This window comes from Ictidomys tridecemlineatus, chromosome 10 (assembly GCF_052094955.1).
Source record: "Ictidomys tridecemlineatus isolate mIctTri1 chromosome 10, mIctTri1.hap1, whole genome shotgun sequence".
Lineage (NCBI taxonomy): Eukaryota > Metazoa > Chordata > Mammalia > Rodentia > Sciuridae > Ictidomys > Ictidomys tridecemlineatus.
Window position 1 is genome coordinate 113,864,604 of NC_135486.1, and position 16,589 is coordinate 113,881,192.

General features: G+C 34.2%; 1 protein-coding gene and 1 pseudogene across 4 annotated transcripts in view; both read right to left on the minus strand.

Moving 5' to 3' along the window:
• Window positions 1-16,589, minus strand: part of LOC101972073 (cytochrome P450 3A9) — a 373,151-nt gene that overhangs the window by 59,106 nt on the left and 297,456 nt on the right. The window lies entirely within an intron of this gene.
• LOC101975009 (cytochrome P450 3A9-like) overlaps window positions 1-16,589 on the minus strand; it is a 35,401-nt pseudogene that overhangs the window by 2,926 nt on the left and 15,886 nt on the right.

Consider the following 16,589-nt stretch of genomic DNA (forward strand, 5'->3'; position numbering starts at 1 on the left):
AGTTTAGCCAACTCAGAAAGGCTGGTTATAAATCACGAGAAAAATATCCAAGAGATATGGGATAACATAAAATATCAATCTTCAGAGTCATCAGGATAGAGGAAGGTATAGAGATTCAAAACAAGGGAATGAGTAACCTGCTGAATGAAATAATTACAGAAAACATTCCAGATATAAAAAAATGAATATACAAATTATCTATGCATACAGGACATTGAGCATACAAAATCACAGTAGACCAATGCCAAGACACATTGTTATAAAGATATCCAATATACAGAACGAAGAGAAAATAATAAAAGCTACAAGAGAAAGGAGGCAGATTATATTCAGGGGTAAACCAATAAGGTTAACAACGGATTTTTAATCACAGACGCTGAAAGCAAGAAGATCCTAGAACAATGTATATAAAAAACTGAAAGACAATGGATGCCAACCAAGAATTCTGTATCCAGAAAAGTTAAGCTTCAGGTATGACAACGAAATAAAAATCTTTCATGATAAACAAAAGTTAAAAATCCGCAGCCAGAAAACCAGCATTGCACAGCATATTGAACAAAACATTACATGAGAAAGAAATGAAAAACAATAACCAAAACCATCAGTGCGAAGTGCCTCAGTAAAAAGAGACACAGAACAGAAGAAAGCTAATCATGGAGAAACAAACTAAATTTAAAAAAAAAGATAAATAATCAAACATGGCTTTAAGTACAAACTATATATCAATAGTAACTCTAAACGTTAATGGCTTAAACTCTCCAATAAAGTGACATAGGCTGGTAACATGGATTAAAAAAACAAAACCAACAATATACTGCCTCCAGGAGACACATCTGATTGGAAAAGATATACACAGGCTGAAAGTGAAAGGTTGGGAAAAAATATACCATGCACATGGTCCTCGTAAGCAAGCAGGAGTGGCCATCCTCATATTGAATAAAATCGACTTCAAGACTAAGTTAATCAAAAGAGATAATGAAGGACATTATATACTGTTAAAAGGAACCATTAAACAACAAGATATAACAATTATCAACATTTATGCACCAAATAATGGTGCTGGCATGTTCATAAGATAAATTCTCCTCAAGTTCAAGAATCAAATAGAGCACAACACAATAACTATGGGTGACTTCAACACACCTCTCTCACCATTGGACAGATCCTCCAAACAAAAGTTGAGTAAACAAACTATAGAACTCAATATCACAATCAATAATCTAGACTTAACTGACATATATAGAATATATAAATCATCATCAAGTGGATATACTTTTTTCTCAGCAGCACATATATCTTTCTCAAAAATAGACCATGTATTATGCTATAGGGCAACCCTCAGTAAAAATAAAGGGGCGGAGATGATTCCATGCATTTTATCTGATCATAATGGAATGAAACTGAAAATCAATGATAAAAGAAAGAAGTAAAAATCCGACATCACATGGAAAATGAACAATATGTTACTGAATGATCAATGGGTTACAGAAGACATAAAGGAGGTAATCAAAAATTCTTAGAGATAAATGAAAATACAGACACAACATATCGGAATCTATGGGACACAATGAAAGCAGTTTTAAGAGGGAAATTCATCACCTGGAGGTCATTCCTCAAAAAAAAAAAAAAAAAACCAACAAATAAATGAGCTCACACTTCATCTCAACACCCTAGAAAAGGAAAAGCAAAACAACTGCAAATGTAGCAGAAGGCAAGAAATAATTAAAATCAGTGGATATCAACAAAATTGAAACCAAAAAAACTATTGAAAAAATTAACAAAACTAAAAGTTGGTTCTTAGAAAAAATAAATAACATTGATAGATTCTTAGTTATGCTAATGAAGAGAAGAAGAGAGAGAACTCAAATTACTAACATATAGGATGAAAATGGCAATATCACAACAGATGCTACAGAAATACAGAAGACAATTAGAAATTATTTTGAAAACCTATATTCCAATAAAATAGAAGATAGTGAAGACATCGATAGATTTCTTAAGTCATATGATTTGCCCATACTGAGTCAGGAGGATACACACAATTTGAACAGACCAATATCAATGGATGAAATAGAAGAAGCAATCAAAAGACTACCAACCAAGCAAAGCCCAGGACTGGATGGGTATACAGTAGAGTTTTACAAAACCTTTAAAGAAGAATTAATACCAATAATTTTCAAGTTATTTCAGGAAATAGAAAAATAGGGAGATCTTCCAAATTCATTCTATGAGGCCAACATCACCCTGATTCTAAAACCAGACAAAGACACCTCACAGAAAGAAAACTACAGACCAATATCACTAATGAACCAAATGCAAAAATCCTTAATAAAATTCTGGCAAATTGGATACAAAAACACATCAAAAAAATGTGCACCATGATCAAGTAGGATTCATCCCTGATATGCAAAGATAGTTCAGTATATGGAAATCAATAAATGTTATTCACCACATCAATAGACTTAAAGATAAGAACCATAAGATCATCTCCATAGACGCAGAAAAAGCATTTGATAAAGGACAGCATCCCTTTATGTTCTAAACATTAGCAAAACTAGGGATAACAGGAACTTACCTTGACATTATAAAAGCTATCTATGCTAAGCCTCAGGCTAGCATCATTCTGAATAGAGAAAAATTGAAGGCATTTCCTCTAAAATCTGGAAAAAGACAGGGATGCCCTCTCTCACCACTTCTATTCAATATAGTTCTCGAAACACTGGCCAGAGCAATTAGATGAAAGAAATTAAAGGTATAAAAATAGGGGAAGAAAGAACTTAAATTATCACTATTTGTGGAAGACATGATTCTATACCTAGAAGACCCAAAAGGGTGTACAAAGAAACTACTAGAAATAATAAATGAATTCAGCAAAGTGGCAGGATATAAAATCAACACGCATAAATCAAAGGCATTTCTGTATATCAGTGACAAAACTTCTGAAAATTAAATGAGGAATAACACTCCATTCACAATATCCTCAAAAAAAAATAAATAAAATACTTGGGAATCAACCTAACAAAAGACGTGAAAGATTTATACAATGAAAACTACAGAACCCTAAAGAGAGAAGTAGAAGAAGATCTTAGAAGATGGATAAATATACCCTATTCATGGATAGGCAGAACTAACATCATCAAAATGGTGATATTACCAAAAGTTCTCTATAGGTTTAATGCAATGCTAATCAAAGTCCCAACGACATTTCTTGTAGAAATAGATAAATCAATCATGAAATTCATATGGAAAAATAAAAGACCCAGAATATCAAAAGAAATTCTAAGCAGGAAGTGTGAATCAGGCAGTATAGCGATACCAGATTTTTACCCCTTGCACATTAGATAGAACATCAATCTCTAGGGTATATAAATATCTCAAAAGTGAAGCATCAAAAAAACAAATAACTCAAGCAATAAATGGCCCAAGAACCTTAACAGACACTTCACAGAAGAGGATATACAACCAATCAACAAATATATGAAAAAATTCTCATCATCTTTAGCAATTAGAGAAATGCAAATCAAAACTACTCTAAGATATCATCTCACTCCAGTCAGAATGGCAGCTATTATGATGCCATTATAAGTGTTGTCAAGGATATGGGGGAAAATAGTACACTCATACATTGTTGGTGGGACTGTAAACTGGTGCAGCCAATATGGAAAGCAGTATGGAGATTCCTTGGAAATCTGGAATTGGAACCACCATTTTACCAAGATATCCCTCTCCTTGGTTTATACCTAAAAGGCTTAAAAACAGCATGCTACAGGAACACAGCCACATCAATGTTTATAGCAGTACAATTCACAATAGATAAATTGTGGAGCCAACCTAGATGCCCTTCAGTAGATAAATGGATTAAAAAATGTGGAATATATACACAATAAAATTTTACTCAGCATTAAAAGAGAATAAAATCATGGCATTTGCAGGTAAATGAATGGTGCTGGAGAAGATAATGCTATGTGAAGTTAGCCAATTTCAAAAAAAAAAAAAAAACAAAAACAAATGCTGAATGTTTCTTTGATAAAATGAGGCTTACTCATAGTCGGGTAGGGAGGGGTAACATGGGGAGGAATAGACGAACTCTAGATAGGGCAGAAGGCTGGAAGGGAAAGGGAGGGTGCAGGGGACTAGCAAGGATGGTAAAATGTGATGAACATTATTATCCAAAGTACAGGTATGAAGACAGAATTGGTGTCAACATACTTTATAACAAACAGAGATATGAGAAATTGTGTTATATATGTTTACTAAGAATTGTAATGCATTTCATTGTCATTTATTTTTAAAAAATCAATTTAAATTTTTTTTTAAAAAAAGAATTTAGGATAATGAATAGAGACAAATTTATATCATTTTTCAAAAAAGTGTTATATTTATAACAGGAAAACTGCTTAAATACAAAGACATATATGAAAATAATTACGTAGCTACCTGTATGTCATCTATGATAAAAAATACAAGAACATGCTTGGACAACCCTAGCCCAGGGTGGTTCTCTTTCCCGGAGGCCCTGTACCTTTCACGGCAGAACTCCTCAGGCTCTGGCCAATGCTCTGGGTCTCGATGAAGAACATAGCTTGATATCATCACCACTGTCCCCTTCCTAATGGGAACTCCATTGATTTCAACGTCTTTCTTACAGAGCCTCTCAAGTCTGCCAGCAATTGGGTACAACCTGAGAGTTTCATTCACCACCATGTTCAGGTACTCCATCTGTAACATGGTATCATAGGTAGCAGGTTCCTGAAGAGAAAAAAAAAAGATTTTTGGAAATTCATGTTTGGAACTAACTTTAAACTCAATATACATAGTTTTATTAAAGTGTTAGGAAGTCCCAAAGATAACAGAATGGAGAAAGAGAGTAGTGCTTATAATTGACTAAGCATTGTAATAACAATCATGTACATTTGACAACCATGTCCAAGGCCCATTGAGAAGTGCAGAGTAGTTATGTACATAAGAGATTTTTGGGAATATCCTAAATTCAGTGTATAATATCCTCAGCATCATCATGTACTACTTTTCCTCATGCGAGGAAAAGTAACTAATAGAATATGACAATTACACTGAGGCAAAATATGTGAAAGTCACTGTTACCTTTCTCTAGAAAAGTCACATGTCTATTTTTCAAGGAAATAAAAAAGAGGAAATAACCCATTATATATAAGTTTTTTCTTGAATAATCCTGCTTTGAGTATATATATGAAACTTAGAGATAACACTACTTTATGTAAAAAAATGTTTGGAGAAACTGGTAACTTCCATCTCAGTACCACCAAAAGAAGGCTAAGATTCGATGGCACCATGTCACACAATTTCAGTTTCAGAGAACATTCTAAGGAAGACAGAAAGCCACTCTCAGCCCCACCCCTTGTTGCTGGACCAGTCTCCTGGTTGTTCTTCAGGGCTTCATTGTGAGCTCCGAAGAAGAGGCTTTGTGTCTACTTCACAGCCAAACAAGCCATGCCAGCCCCAGAGACCAGGTGTCTTCATATACAATAGACTCCCGGTTTAGGTAGAGGTGTGAGGACAGCAGGAACATGTGGCTAATGCCTGGTGTGACATTGGAGAGGACACAAGGTAAAAGTAAAGTGTTTGGTTAAGGAGCCAGAAAACCTGACTCATCCCTTGGCTGCTTCTCTCTAATACATGATTAGAGTGTGAAGATGTGTGGATCAGAGCAGAGTCGGCCTGCTCACCAAGCCCAGGCTCACTCAGCAGACAGCTAGGCAGGAGCTCATGCCATAGCTCAGCAGAGACAATGATCTGGACACTGGAGTGACACATGCTCACACTTCCTAGGTATCATCATGGTAACTGGTAATGGATACAACTGAAACTACACTCTTTTAAAAATTACTTGTAGTTTTGGGAATAGCATTTTTCCCAAAATACTGTTTTCTCTTTCATTTGTCTCTTCAGATCCTTCCAAATAGAGCTGGTAAAAAGAATTAGTGACTATATTTTGGACAAAGTCTCCTAGGAAGTGATGAGGAGGCAGTCTTGTTGAGGCTCTGCCTCTTTCCTCACTCTCCAGGTACAATTTTCTCACCTTATTGGGCAAAGGTGCTTTAATCTCCTGCTGCAGTTTGGTCTGGACATCAGGATGGGTGGCCAATTCATACAAAATGAAGGAAAAAGCACTGCTAGTGGTCTCATAGCCAGCAAAAATGAAGATAATTGATTGGGCCACAAGCTCCAGGTCAGACAGGGCTAAAGGAAGAGGAAACAGAACTTAGGTAAATCCAACAAATCAAAACATCAGAATTTAGAAGAAGAGAAATCCCATTAAAACCCACCGATCACTAGGCAGGACCATGGAAAAGCAATTCAGAGGCATTCTCAGAGTGGTTTTCACTTTCGTGTCTATCTGATAGGAGAGACAAAGGAAAACTTTTTAATCCAGTTTTCCTGAGATCTATACCACTCTTGGACTTGGCTACTAACCGTGCCATTCTCAGCACCACCAAAGATAGGTAATTTCAAGAGATACCATTTCTATCTAAGATACGCAGTATGATCAATATGAACTTTTAGATACCTGGGCCCTGAAATAAACAGGGTCCCCGTGCAAAACATGCAATTCAAGATAAATAAAAAAGAACATGCAAAACAAGTGTTTGAAAGGTCTGCAGATTTCAGATTTATTAATGATGGTTTCTATGATGATGTCATGAGAACATTTAATTATCAAATCTTTTATCCCAGTGAGTATGAACCCCATGAAATAGGACTATAAAGTCAAGGTTCAGGCCAGGTGCAGTGGCACACACTGGTAATTCCAGTGGGAGGCTGAGGTAAGAAGATCATTAGTTCAAAGCCAATATAAGCAACAGCAAGGCACTATGCAACTCAGTGAGACCCTGTCTCTAAATAAAATCCAAATTAGGGCTGGGGATGTGGCTCAATGGTTTAGTGCACCTGAGTTCAATTCCAGGTAACCCTCTCCCCTGCACCAAAAAATGTCAAGGTTTGGATCTCGGCTGTTTGCATTCGTAGCTATTAGCCACATGTGAATGTTTAAATTTTAAACAGTTCCTCAGTGGCACTAGCCACATGTCAAGTGCTAAGAAGGCACATGTGTTTGGTGGTTATTTTATTAAAGAGTTAAACTACAGACTGTTTCCTTCATCACAGGATGCTGAATAGAACTTAGTAGATACATACAAGATAGATAGATGGGTGGATAGATGGATAGATAAGTAAATATATAAATAGATAGATAATATCTACATGTGAACATAAAAATATATGTACACTGGGTCTGGGGTTGTAGCTCAGTGGTAGAGTACTCAGCTAGCACAAGTTGAGGCACTAGATTTGGTCCTCAGCACCACATAAAAATAAAATAAAGTATTGTGTGCCCCTACAACTAAAAAATAAAAATATCTTTTAAAAAATATGTATACTGGAAGGCTGTAGTAAGTCCAGTCCTCATCTCTAGAATTAATTGCTCAACATTCAGGACTTTCTTCAGATGGTTGTCAAGGCAATAGCTACCTCAAATTAGAACTGCAATGGAAGTATTTTAGTATTACAGAAATTAGCAATAAATTAGAAAAAAATATGAAGGAGAGAGAAAAATAGTTTATATCACTGGATGTGATGTATTTAGAAGTATTTCATGTTAATAGTGTTGTCTACTGAGAATATCTAAAAGCAAAAATTCACAAGATGATCACAAATTTTGATTTCTAAATTCCATTAATTGCAAAAACAAAAACAAAAAACAAAACTGTCATGAGAAACAGAGCAGAAACCTAGAATATCTTAAATAAGAAAGCAAGAAAATACTTAAAAAATAAATAAAAAGGGCACAGAATACACTGTATACTGCTATAATGTGGTTACATGATGTAGAATGTACAAGACCAAGAGCAAACCCTAAGGAAATCTATGGAATGTGCATGATAGAAGTATGTAAATACAGGTTCCTGAACTGTGATAAATATAACTCTATGGTGGTGGATATTAGGAGTGCAGCAGTGAATTCATGACTACATGGAGAACCTGTATGTTTTCAGTTCAATATTGCTATGGCTAGAAAAAACAGAAGCTACTTTTAAAACAATCATTAAAAAGATGACAAAAATAATAGAGGACTCAGGAGACTATATGAAAGGGATTCCAGTGGACAAATATGGAAAAATTGAGCATCAAAATAAAAATAGTAAGAAAATAAGTTGAATAAAAATACCATGCTAGTGAAAGAAATACTTGTTTATATCAGCTTCAACATTTGAACATGGCTCTAGGTGTACTTCTCCAGAAAGTTGTTCAGGCTACTGTATATGATATGGAAGCATGCACTTTCTGCAACTAGATAGAAATACTCTTCTTCCTGGAAAATCTCCTGCACATTTCCAGAACAATCCTTCTCTCTGAGTTTCCCATCAGTATGAAGTAGCAACCTTGTTTACTTTTATGAGACTCCACATCTTTGGAATTCTGAGAATTTATCATGAACTGAAGAAAATTCACCCGATGCTAAAAACAGAGACATTTCAAAGATAGAAGGTTAAGTATGAAGTCAGAAATAAATTAAGAGTAAATAACTTATCTTCCCTTCTGAGGCTATGACTTCTTCAAGTACAAAAGTCCAGTTGGAGTTTCCTAAGTCACCAGTGAAGAAAAGCATCCATATACAAACTTTGGAGAGTAAGACATTTCCCTGAGTGAAAACTGGCTGTGGTGTCCAATAGCTACTGGCCTTTGCTCTCCCTACTTGTGAGCTCCTGTGGATTCTGAACACAGCCTCCTGGCCAGAGTGGCTGGATTTTTCTCCTGTTGTATTTGTTTGCTTAGGGAGAAGTTCTGGACTTCAATATTTTGTTTTACTACCTTAATTCTTCACCAAAAATGCCACAGATTAATCTCCTACCATTTTTAGAGCTCATCATCAGATTTTTGGCAAGCTCTTGAATGATCCCACAATGCTTGAAGCTATGAACTTTGCACTGACACCTGGAGGGCTCATCCTGGCTCCCTGGCCTGCACACATCCTTGTGCTGGCCTTTTCAGACATGAGGAATAACCTTCACCTAAAGAACCCCATGCCTGCTCCATGAGGGGCCAGACAGTACCGGCTAGCCTGAGGATGCCTTCTGTGGAGAGTTTGTAAAGTGAGAGGTTTGGAAATGCAAAGATTCTTGAGCATATAAAATCTGATAAAATTAAAGCACCAGAAAAATAGTTTTTATGGTGAAATTTTACCTGTTGAAGAGAAGGTATATGATAAAACATTTTTCCTCTATTTAAAAAATCATTTCAACTGATATATAAAAACATTAAGCTATACATATTAAAAATGTACCTGATTACTTTGATGTATGTATATGCTGTTTGATGTTTATGTCAGTTTAGACACATCTTTAATTGCACATTTATCATTTCCTGATGGTGGATGTTTTCAAAATCTATTAGGCTCAATTAATAAGAACAATTTTAACATAGTGCTGCAATAAACATGGGAGTGCAGATGTCTCTTTGACATACTGATTTTATTTCTTGTGATTATACACCTAGTAGTGAGACTGCTGGATCATGTGGTGGGTTTGTATTTGATTTCTGAGGGCCCTTCTCACAGTTTTCCATAAAGGCTGTCCTAATTTACATTCTACTCAACAATGACAAGGACTCTTTTTAGAGCATTTGGGACTTTTTCTAACAGCAATATTTATGCCTTGAGAAACTAAATTCCATGCCCAATATTTAATTGTAAATGCTTTCTCTCTGATTCATTATTTTTTTCAGTATTTGGAATATATAATTTTATTTATTTAAGTCTTTTTTATTAGTTATTTTTAGTTATGTGAGAGTAGAGTCCATTTTGACATACTTATAAATGCATGGAATATATCTTACTCTAATTAAGTTCCCTCTCTAATTCATTCTTGTTTCTCAATTACCAGGTGCTAAATTCTTTATTCTCCCCAAATGAAAACTCTCTACTACTCTCAATCAAGAGTTCTGCATCTACCTTTTAAAAATATACAAAGAAGTATAGAAGTCATACACTCATGAGCAAATAAATGATCAAAGCTTCTCTGTAACCACAACCAGATTTTACCTGTTGTGTCTTTTGAAGGCGACTTTCTTTCATTCTCTTTATAGCTTTCCTTAAAAAAATTTGTGACATCCTTTGAAAACAGATAGATATTTATTGCCTCATAAATTAGAGTAAGAAATGGAAATATTACTGCAGGGGAAAGAAAAAACAAAGGACACTTCAGTGAAAAATGTAAAATTTACCTTGAGCAATTACATCTTTTCTTCCAATCAGAAAAGTGGAAGTCACAAGGGATCCTAAAGAGGAACTCTTTCTTTTGGTACCACTGATTGAGCTCCAGGCCACTGGCTGAGCAAGAGGATGTCATATATAGGGCCACCACCATACCAGTGAGATCAGTGGCCCCTTCTGCCTCTGTGGAGTGACCAAGGGAGCAAGATGAAAACACTGATCCCTTTCTCTTTTATGTACTGGAATAGAGTGTCTTTGGGTAAAACTAGGCTTCAGTCTGAGGCTGCAGTTAATCATGCTCTTCAAGAAAGAGCAGTCAGGATGGGACCAACAGAACATGTGTTTCTCAAGCCCACAGGAGAAATCCAGAAGGCATTATTAGATAGAAAATTGGGAAACTCAAAGTATGGGCAAATTGATCAATATATACCTAAATAAACATTGGATGAAAGGAGAAATATAGTGAAATAGATAAAGTATTGAAAGGAAAAAAAGGAGGCATAATATATCAAACTTATGGAATGGAGAAAAAGCCATCATTGCTCAGAGGGAAATTCTTATTTATTAAATAGAAACAAAGATTGCAAATGAATGATCAAACTTTACATAATAAATCATGAAAAAAAGAAAAGCAAATTAAACTTAAAGGAAACAGAAGGAAAAAAATATTAAGAACCAAAGTGGAAACTAATGAAATAAAAAATAAAATCAATAGAAGAAATTAATGAAAACAAATGCAATTCTTTGAAAAAAAAAAAAAACAACAAAATTCACAAAACAATAGCTACACTGACCCAGAAATAGAAAGGCTACAGTTAGTAGCATTCAAAATGAAAACTGGGGAAATACTGACATTATAAACATAGAAAGAATTATAAAGATGTTGTAACAATAAGATTATCATAACAATTATACAAATTACATAAATTAAATAGAAAAATTCCTAAAAAGACACAAACAACAGAAACTGACACAAAAAGTAATACAAAATATATATTGACATACATAATGTGATGAGACTAAATTAGAAATTAAGAACTTTTCTACAAAGTGAAGCTCAGGTCCAGATGTTCCATGGAAAATTCTACCAAACATTTAAAAAACTAATAACAATTCTTTACCTCTTTATAAATATTCATAGAAATACCTAGTATTTTCTAAATATAGAATACAGTGAACACTTTTAAAAGATCCTAAAATACCCATGTTAATGTAATCCTAAAATTTAACACAAAGATAACACAGGAGAACCACAAACTGATATATCTTTTAATTATGGATGCAAAATCTCAACAAAATAATTTGTTGTTCTCTTCTCTATCTCTCTCTCTCTATCTCTCTCTCTCTCTCTCTCTCTTCCCACTTATCTATCTCCCCAAAGTCTCTTTCTCTCTTTTCTCCTGCTACTAGCCAACATCTTTTGATTCCTATTTTATGCTTCCTAAGATCTAATAACTCTGTATCCTCATCTTCTACCACCTTAACATCTCATCCTAAACCCGCCCCCCCATTCTCTCTTTGTCCACCATTATAAACTGTAGGTCATTTTGCAACCTACTGTTTACATTGTTAATAATAATCAAACGCACCATTTCTGTCTGTTGTGACAAAACTGTAAGCATCTCAATAGAAGCTATTTTATTTAATTAAACCTGCATATTGTTTACATTGGGATATGTTAATATTGATCTCCTCCTTAAAGGAGAGGTCATGGAATTCTGCAGGGACACTATAAGTCTATTGGTAAAAACTGTAATACCTTATATCTACACTGCTAAAGGGAAAGACACACAAACAATGTGAAAAAAAAACAAGGGAAGAAAGTGCCCAAAACAAATGAAGACACATTACTAGAACCAAAGGCCAGCACAGCAAAAGAGATGTTCAAGAGGAGTTCAGGATGTATGTAATTAAAATGTTCTATGAAATAAAGGATGATATAAGAAAGCAAACACAGGCAACAAAAGGTCATTTAAATAAAGAGCTACACAGCCAAATACAGGAAGCAAATAATTACTTCAATAAGGAGATATTCTACCAAAAAAAAGGAAAAGAAATCATTGAGATGAAGGAAACAATAAAGCAAATTAAAAACTCAGTAGAAATCATCACCAACAGTCTAGATCACTTGAAAGATAGGACGTCATACAATGAAGACAAAATATATAATCTTGAAAGTAAAGTTGACCACACATTGAAGATGGTAAGAAACCATGAGCAGAATGTTCATGAAGTATAAAAAGGCCAAATGTAATAATTATTGAGATAGAAGAAGGCATAGACTTCCAAAACAAAGGAATGAACAATTTATTCAATGAAATAATATCAGTAACTTTTCCAAACCTGAATAATGAATTGGAAAATCAAATACAAAAGGCTTACAGGACACCAAGTGTACAAAATCACGACAGATTCTACACCAAGGCACATAACAATGAAAATGCCTAAAAAACAGAATAAAGAAAGAAATTTAAAAGCCACAAAATAAATGAATCAGATTACATATAGGAGGAAATCAATTAGGATCTCTGCAGATTTCTAAACCCAGACCTTCAAAGCTAAAGTGTCCAGGAACAACATAAACCAAACTCTGAAAGAAAATGGATGCCAATCAAGAATCTTATATCCAGCAAAATTAAGCTTTTGATTTCATGATAAAGTGAAAACTTTTCATAATAAACAATAATTAAAAGAATTTACAACTAGAAAGCCTGGACTACAGAATATCCTTAGCTAAATATTTCACGAAGAAAAAAATGAAAAACAAAAATGAAAATAAGCAAATTGAGGAAGTACACTAAAGGAAAAGCCAATCAAAGGAGAAACTAAGTCAAGTTAAAAACCAAAAATAAAGCAAAATGACTGGAAATATGAACCATGTTTCAATAATAACCCTGAATGTTAATGGCCTAAACTCATCAATCAAAAGACATAGTCTGGCAGATTGGATATTTTAAAAAACCAAGAATATGCTGGCTTCAAGAGGCTTATCTCATAGGAAAAGACATCTACAAACTGAAGGTGAACGGTTGGAAATAAATATACTACTCACATGGACTGTGTAAACAAGCACACGTTTCCATTATCATAACAAATAAAGTAGACATCAAGACAAAGTTAATCATAAGGAATAAAGAAGGACACTTTATACTGCTTAAAAAAACATTCATCAACAAGAAATAACAATTATATATACGTATGCACCAAACAATGAATTATGGGCTAACAAGAAAGGCCAAATGTAATGGCCATCTACATTCATCAAACTCTTCTCAATTTCAAGAGTAAAATAGACCACAGTACAATAATACTGGGTGACTTTAACACAACACATTCACCACTGGATAGACCTTCCAAACAAAAGCTGAACAAAGAAACTATAGAACTCAATAATATAATCAATAAATTAGACTTAACAGACATATAGAGAATATTTCATCCATCAATGAGTGAATACACTTTCTTCTCAGCAGCACATGGATCCTTCTCTAAAATAGATCATATATTATGTCACAAAGCAACTCTTAGCAAATATAAATAGAGATACTATCCTGCATGCCATTTGACTATAATGGAATGAAATTAAAAATTAATGATAAAATGAAAAACAAAAACTACTCCAACACCTGGGGACTAAATAATATGCTACTGCATGAGTAATGGATAGCAGAAAACATCAGAGAGGAGATTAAAAAATTCTTAGAGGTAAATGAGACCACTGATACAACATATTGAAATCTCTGGGACACTATGAAGATGGTACTAAGAGGAAAGTTCATTGTATGGAGTTCATTTCTTCAAAGAAGAAAAAGTCAATAAATAAAAGACCTAAAATTACATCTCATAGCCCCCCAAAATAGAATAATCAACACCAAAAGTAGTAGAAGACAGAAAATTATTAAAATCAGAGCTGAAATCAAGGAAACTGAAACAAAAAAAAATTGAAAAAATTGACAAAACACAAAGTTGTTCTTTGAAAAAATAAATAAAATTCATAAACCCTTAGCCACACTAATAAAGAGAGAAAAAACTTAAATTTCTAAAATCTGTGTTTAAAAAAAGGAAATATCATGATGGACACATCTGAAATACAGAAGATAATTAAAAAACTATTTAAAAAATTTATACTCCAATTAAATACAAAATATCAAAGACATAGAAAAAATTCTAGAGTCATGATCTACACAAACTGAATCAAGCTAATACACACAAGTTAAACAGATCAATTTCAATCAAGAAAATAGAAGACACCATCAAAAGCCTACATACAAAAAAGAGCTCTACCAGTCAGATTCTCACAAGACCTTCAAAGAAGACCTAATGCCAATACTCCTTAAATTATTCCATGATAGCAAAATAGGGAACATTTCCAAACTCATTCAATCACTCTGATTCCAAAACCAGCCAAAGACACATCAACAAAAGAAAATTTCAGACCAATATCTTTAATGAACATAGATGCAAAAAGTCTCAATTAAATTCTGGCAAATTTATACTACCAAAAGTGTTATATGAATTTAATGTAATTCCCAATAAAATCCCAATGACATTCTTCATAGTAATAGAAAAGGCAATCATAAAATGTATTTGGAAAAATAAGAGACCCAGAATAGCTAGCAATTCTTAGCAAGAAAGAAAGCAGGAAGTATTATCACTACACCAGACCTTAAACTATACTACAGAGCTATAGTAACAAAAACAGCATGGTATCTGCATGAAAATAGACTTGTAGACTAATGGTAAAGAATACAGGACACAGAGACAAATTCACATAAATATGGTTATATCATACTAGACAAAGGTGCCAAAAACATCCACTGGAGAAAAGAGCCTATTCAACAAATGGTGCTGGAAAAACTGGAAATTCATATTTGCACCAAAACAGACTCATAGACCAATGGGACAGAACAGAAGATACAGAGACAAACCTACACAAATATAGTTATCTCATACTAGACAAAGGTGCCAAATATATTCACTGGAAAAAAAATCTTCTAAAACAAATGGTTCTGGGAAAACTGGAAATCCATATGTAGAAAAATGAAATTAAGTCCATACCTCTCACCATGCAGAAAACTTAACTCACAGTGAATCAAGGACCTAGGAATTAGGCCAGAGATCCTGAACATAATAGAAGAAAAAGTAGGTTCAAACTTTCATTATGTCAGATTAGACTCTGACTTCCTTAACAAGACTCCTAAAATGCAAGAAATAAAATCAATAAACAATAAATGCGATGGATTCAAACTGAAAAACTTCTTATCAACAAAAGAATCAATCAATAAAGTGAAGAGAGAGCCTAAAAAATGGGAGCAAATTTTGACAACATGCACATCATATAGAGCACTAATCTCCAGGATATATAAAGAACTCAAATAACTTAACATCAAACACACACACACACACAAACACACACACACACACACACACACACACATACACACACACACACACACACACACACACACACACACACCAGGAAATAACCCTATAAATAATTGGGCTAAGGAATTGAACAGACATTTCTCAGAAGAAGATATACAATTGATAAACAAATATATAAAAAAATGTTCAATATGTGTAGTAATTAGAGAAATGCAAATCAAAACTACTCTAAGATTTAATCTAACTCCAGTCAGAATAGCAATTATGAAGAATACAAGCAGAATTATATGTTGGTGTGAATGTGAGGGGAAAGGCACTTACATTGCTGGTGGGACTGCAAATTGGTGCAACCACTTTGGAAAGCAGTATGAAGATTCCTCAGAGAAGTTGGAATGGAACCACCATTTGACCCAGCTATCCCACTTCTTGGTTTATACCCATAGGATTAAAAATCAGCATACTACAGTGATGCAGCCACATCAGTGTTTATAGCAGCACAATTCACAATAGCTACACTGTAGAACCAACCTAGATGCCCATCAAAAGATTAGTGGATAAGTAAAATGTGGTACACATACACAATGGAATATTATTCAGCATTAAAAGAGAGTAAAATCATGGAATTTTCAGATAAATGGATAGAGTTGGAGAATAACATGCTAAGTGAAGTAAGCCAATTCCCAAACACAAAAAGTCAAATGTTTCTCTCATAAATTGATGCTGATCCATAATGGGTGGGTGGGGGTCATCTGAGGAATGGAGGTACTTTGGATAGGGCAAGGGAAATGGAGGAGAGATGGGTGTAGGATTGATGGTGGAATGAGATGGACATCATTACCCTAGAAACATGTATGATGGCACAAATGGTGTGAATCTACTTCATCTACAAGGACAGAAGTGAAAAGTTGTGCTCCATTTGTGTTTTATGTAGAGGAATGCATTCTGCTGTCATCTATAA